Genomic DNA, 4941 nt, shown 5'->3' on the forward strand with positions numbered 1-4941 from the left:
TCCTAGCGCCCCCCCTGGCGGCGGGCGGACCGAGGAGGGGACACGAAGGGACGGGGACACCGGGAGGGGGGACACGGTGCGGACACAGAAAACACCGGGGGGGACACGGGGGAACACTGGGGGGACACGGGGGTCGTGGGGACACCGGGGGGGAACACGGGCGGCCCCGGCAGGTGGCGAGCGTGTGGCGTTGGGGACATCTCCGAGTGGCTTTCGCTTTCTCCCGGCCCATCCTGTGGGATTGCGGTCTGGGGACACCTCGTCAAAATCCTCGAAGACTCTTTGGGGCTTTTCCGTTCCCTTTTCTCCCTTCCCCTTTTTTATTTGTTTATTTTTTAAACATTCTTCCCCTTTCTGAGCTCTTGACTGGGTCCGGCTCTGCTTCATCTGCGGGGACACAAATTTCCAGTGAGGATTGGCGTGAAAATGGGATTTTCTCACCTATTTATTGTCATTAATTAATTATCCCGCGAGCGCCGCGGGGACAGAGGCGCTCCCCGAGCCTGGGAATTCGGCTTTTCCCGAATTTCCCGGTTCAACCTCCCCCACAAGGATCTTTGGGAACGGGGAAGCTCGGCTGGGCTGCTCTAGATGGCAGCAGCCTCCTTCCCTTTCCCGAGCCATTCCCGCTCTTCATCCTCCTCCCCACTCCTCCTCCTCCTCCTATTCCATCTCCCTTCCCCCCTCTCCATCCATCCCTGAGTGTCCCCCCCTGGAATTCAGATTTTGGGGGGGTTGGACGGGGCTCGGAGCACCCTGGGATGGGGGAATTGTCGCTGTCCTTGGAACGGGACAAGGTTCCTGTTCCTCCACCCCAGCCCGCAGCTCCCACCCTGCTGAAGGACCCAAAATTCGCCCTAGTTTGACCCAAAATTCCCCTCCAGTTTGGCCCAAAATTCCCCTCCAGTTTGGCCCAAAATTTCCCTCCAGTTTGACCCAAAATTCCCCCCCAGTTTGACCCAAAATTCGCCCCCAGTTTGACCCAAAATTCCCAGCCAACTTGACCCAAAATTGCCTCCCAATTTGATCCAAAATTCCACCCAGTTTAACCCAAAATTTCCCTCCAATTTCTCCTAAAGTCCCCCCCAATTTGACCCAAAACCCAGTGAAATCCCAAAAACTCCGTGACATCCTAAAACGCAGTGACACCCCAAAAACCCAGTGACACCCCAAAACCCCGGTGACACCCTAAAACCCAGTGACACCCCAAAACCCAGTGACACCCCAAAACCCCGGTGACACCCCAAAACCCCGGCTGTCCTTGCCCAAGGACTCGCAGCTCCCGCCCCGCCGTGGGATTTTTGAGCGCAAAAACCTCGAGAGCAGCGAAGCAAAAATTCCATTTCCTGCTGCGGCTGCGGGAACGCGGGAGCGGAACGAGCGGCGTCAGCAGCGCCAGGTGAGGTCAGAGATCGGCTCCCCCTCCCCCCCTTCTCCTCCCCACGCCCGATTCCCCCCCGGGAATTCGGGGCCGCTTTTGTCATCCCGGCTCTGCTGACTCCGCTCGGCCTGGGAGATGCTCTGGGGTGATTTCTGTGCAGCCGGGAAACGGCTCAGGGCTGAGGAGGAGCGAAGTCTGGGGTTGTTTTTTGAAATTTTTTTGAGGTGTTTTTTGTTCTTTTTTGGGGTTTTTTGTGAGATTTTTTTTTTGTTTGTTTTTTGGGGTTTGTTTCAGGGTGGGTTTTTTGTTTTTCTTTTTTTTTTTTTTTTTTTTTTTTTTTTTTTTTGGTTCATTGGTTGATTGGGTTTTTTGTGGGGTTCTCTTGGTTTTTTAGTTTGGTTTTTTTTTTGTTTTTGGTTTTTGGTTTTTCACTTTTTGACCCAAAATTGGCTTCCTCAGCGCTGCCCACCTCAAGCACCTGGATTTTCCAGAGGTGGATGGGATGGAAATGAGGATGGAGAGAGGAGGAGGAACCACTCCAGGTGGGAATAGCGACGTTCCTGCTCCTCCACCCCAGCCCAGCAGTTCCCACCCGTTTTCTTTCACTTTTTGACCCAAAATTTGCTCGCCAGCCCCTTGGCACTGCCCACCTCAGGCAGCAGCTTCAGGCGACACCTGGGTTTTCCAAAGATGGATGGGACAGAGATGAGGATGGGGAGAGGAGGAGGAGAAGGAGGAGGAACCACTCCAGGTGGGAGCAGCGACGTTCCTGCTCCTCCACCCCAGCTCAGCCCAGCCCAGCAGCTCCCACCCAGTTTTTTTCACGTTTTCCCACCAGTTTTTTCCACTTTTTGACCCAAAACTGGCTTCCTCAGCACTGCCCACCCCAGGCAGCAGCTCCGGGTGCCACCTGAGGTGCCACCTGAGGTGCCACCTGGATTTCCCGGGCTGTGGACCTTGGCCCTGCTGCTCCCCAGCACCTGTGGCCGGGTTGCCCGGAGCTTTGCCGGTTATTGCCCCTGCCCGAGCCTCGGGAACAGCTGGGAAACAGCCGGATTTACCGGATGAGGGATCCTTCCTCCTCCTCCCTCCTCCTCCTCCCTCCCGGGGGCTGGAGCTGGGAACAAAAGGAGGAAAATCAGCCGGGATGGGGACAGCCCTGTTTGCTTCCCGAGAGTTGGGAACAGCCTGGAGTTCTGTCCTGAGGGTTTGGCCTTGAGGCCGTTTTGTTTTCCCCCTTTTAAAGGGACATTTCAGCCATGGGATGAACTGGGATTGAGACCCCAGAAATGCCAAAGGCCCAAAGGGGAAAGGAAGAGGGAAAAGTTGAGGAAATGGGGAGGTCTCAGCTCGTCCTGGTGTGAGGAATGGTCACAAATCCCATCTTTGGGAAAAACAAATTCCACCCTTGGGAAAAAACAAATCCCACCTTTGGGAAAAAGAAACAAATTCCATCTTTGGGAAAAATAAACAAATCCCATGTCTGGGAAAAACAAACCCCATTTTTAGGAAAAGCATTGCTTTTCGTTCTCCTCTCTCTGGGTTATTGGTGGGACTCAGTGACCTTAGCGGGCTTTTCCAACCTGAACAATTCCACTTTTCCCACTTTTCCACAATTTTCTGGATGCTCAGCCCTTGCTGGACTCAGATCTGAGGCTCCTCGGAGACGCAAATCTGGGAATTGTTTCAGGAAGGAGCCGAGCAGGCACGGAAAGACCGGGAGAACAAGACACATCACGTTCCCCGGATGATAATGAGGGAATGAAATTAAACCACCTGGGAGACCAAAACTCTCCTTCCTTCCTTCCTCAGGAGCAGCTTCCCCTCCGCAGCAGCAATTCCTGCCTGAGCTGTCGCCCGCGGACGATCCAGAAATGAATCACGCCCAGAACTGGGGAATGCAGCTCAGATAATTCCTAAAGCCGTTGTTCCAACCCAATAAAACCCCGTGTAACAACAAGGGGCGTCCCATAATTTGTGTTAATTCCGGAATTGCTGCTAATTCCGGCCCAATTAGGAGATAAAACACGGCGCTGGAGCCGCTTATTAAATTACAAATCATCCCGGCTAAATCCGAGGATTATTTAACACCGAGGGTTTGGGGGAACTGCGCCGGAATAACGATGTCAGGGGAGCAGGGGCGTTAATCAAAGTAATGAAAACATAAATTAGGGGAGGCTGGGCCAATAAACAGGAAATAAATAGGGTTGGAGGGAGAGAAATACATAAAGCAGCAGCATTAAAGGATAAACCCGCGGTGTTTGGAGCGCTGTAAATTCCCAACCGTTTTCCCCAGGATTGGATTTTCCGGGCTGATTTGTGGCCGTGTCCCGGCGAACCGGGGAGATGATAAATACAGAGATTTCCTGCACCCCCAGCTGCCACCAAACCCTCCTGGGGGACACCCAGAGCTCCCAGGTCCCTCCTGGAATTTCTGCCAGGCCCAGGGACGAGACCCAGCCGCTCATTCCCAGGAAATGGAGCCAAAATAGGGGATGGAGTGAAAATATTGGGATTTAACTCGGATTTTACTCCGTTCTGCTTTTGGGGGGCTGAAGGACGGGGAGCGGGGTCAGAGGGATCTGCAAATCCACTATAGGATTTGGGAGCAGGGTCAGGTGGATCTGCAAACCCAGTGTAGGATTTGGGAGCAGGGTCATGTGGATCTGCAAACCCACTATAGGATTTGGGATTTTGGGAAAAGCTTCCTGGAGGAAGAGATCCCTTCCAGGAGGGCGGTGAGGCCAGAACCGCCCCAAAGCCAGCGGAGCTCGGCAGGGCCCCGCCGTTAATTAATGATTGTCCCAGCGGAGCCCAACGAGCGGGGTTAAAGGAGCGATAAGAGGTTGATAAGGCAGAGCTGGTGGGGCAGCAGCGGCCCCAGCTCGGAGGGACAGATTTGGGGACCCCAGTGTGACCCCCAGAACCTCTCGGGTGCCTGGGCAGGAGGGGCAGCAGGGGAGGCTCAAGGATCTTCCCCAAATTCCTCGAATCCAGCTGAGGATTCCCATCCCTGCTCTAGCTGGAGTGGGGGACAATTTAAAGGCAGATTTGGATTTTAAGAATCGGGATTTATTTCAGAAGCAAAGGCTCCTTTTGGCAGAAACGCCTTTCCTTTTTTGCCAAAAGCCCCAGTAAAAGCTCTCCCAGGACTGCTGGGCCCCACCCCAGCTTTGCTGCAGCTGGGGGCTGGGGGCTGGGGCCACCCCCAGTATGAACCATTCCCAGTACGAACCATTCCCAGTATGAACCATTCCCAGTACAAACCATTCCCAGTACAAACCATTCCCAGTACGAACCATTCCCAGTATAAACCATTCCCAGTATGAACCATTCCCAGTATGAACCATTCCCAGTACAAACCATTCCCAGTACAAAGCCCCTCCCTCTTCCAGCCCCTCTGGGTCCCCCCACCAGGCAGGGCAGGGGACCCCCCTGTAACCCCCCCAAACCCCAGGTTTGAGGTGCTCAGGGACTCCTGGAGACCCCCAAAACCCAATCCCGGGGGTCCCGGGGGTCTCAGGGGGTGCCGGGGCTCGGGGCTGTGCCTCCCCCATGGC

The sequence above is a fragment of the Geospiza fortis genome, unplaced genomic scaffold (assembly GCF_000277835.1).
Source record: "Geospiza fortis unplaced genomic scaffold, GeoFor_1.0 scaffold676, whole genome shotgun sequence".
Classification (NCBI taxonomy): Eukaryota; Metazoa; Chordata; class Aves; order Passeriformes; family Thraupidae; genus Geospiza; species Geospiza fortis.